The 1,124-nt window shown below is 37.8% G+C and overlaps 1 pseudogene; it reads left to right on the top strand.

Annotated features, from left to right (window-relative positions):
• Positions 1-270: 270 nt before the first annotated feature.
• On the top strand, positions 271-660 carry LOC102285017 (large ribosomal subunit protein eL27-like; annotated as a pseudogene).
• The last annotated feature ends 464 nt before the right edge of the window (positions 661-1,124 follow it).

Here is a 1,124-nt window from a genome sequence, read left to right as displayed (position 1 = left end):
TTTAACCAGAAATCTCACGATGACCTCTGACCAGTCTGGGCTAAACTCTCCCTGTGGCTATGGAAGGGATCAGCATCTATACCTAGGTTTGAGTCTCAGCTCGGTCACACACAAGCTGTGAGATGTGGGATAAGTTCATGAAACTCACAAGCCTCAGCTTCCTCCTCCACAAAATGAGGATGAGAACTCCTTTATGGGATATTTCCAGCATTGAACACATACATGTTAAGAAGCCTACCACTAGCTGTAGTCTCAAATGGTGCTGCTGAAATGGGCAAGTTCATGAAATCCAATATTATGAATCTGATCTTGGCCAGATGCTACTCTAGACACAAAGTGGTCATCATGAAGAACATTGGTAATAGCACCTCAGGCCAACCGTACAACCATGCTCTTGGGGCTAGAATTGACCACAAACAGACAGCCACCATTAACAAGATGAAAATTGTTAAGAGGTCAAAGATCAAGTCTTTCATGAAAGTTTATAATTATAATCACCTCATGCCCCACAAGGTACTCTGTGGATGTTCCCTTGGACAAAATCATTGTCAATGAGAACGTCTTCAGAGATCCTACTCTCAACAAGACACCAAGGTCACATTCAAAGAGCAATATAAGACCCACAAGGACAAATGGCTCTTCCAGAAGCTGCAGTTTTAGGTTTGTCTTGCTTCAGTCATTTAAAAAAAAAAAAAAAAAAACAGCCTACTACCATCACCACAAATTTGGTGATCTTTAAAAAAACTCTGCTAATTTGTTACCCAATTAGGTCATCATCTGCATTTTTTATAATTAGTAGAGAATATTTTTCACTTATTTATTATCCATGTATATTTCTTCTTCCATAAATTTCACACTTCTATCCTGACTCACATCTTAAAGATACCATAAAATAACTTTTTAAGACTAAACTGTCACAGACAGTGCCATCACAGTCAGTTGTTGTAAATTCAGCCCAGCCTCACCATTCATTACTGTTTTTTTTTTTAATGTTACAAGATGAATGCTAAATTGAAGAAAAGTAATCAACAGTAAATAGAAACATATTAGTAAGTGAATCTCTTTCTCTTTGCCGGTCTTTAAGACTGGTCTCTTAGTTCATTCCCTTCTAAATGCTTGACGAT

This window comes from Bos mutus, chromosome 7 (assembly GCF_027580195.1).
Source record: "Bos mutus isolate GX-2022 chromosome 7, NWIPB_WYAK_1.1, whole genome shotgun sequence".
NCBI classification, from domain to species: Eukaryota; Metazoa; Chordata; class Mammalia; order Artiodactyla; family Bovidae; genus Bos; species Bos mutus.
This window is presented reverse-complemented; position numbering and strand designations above follow the sequence as displayed.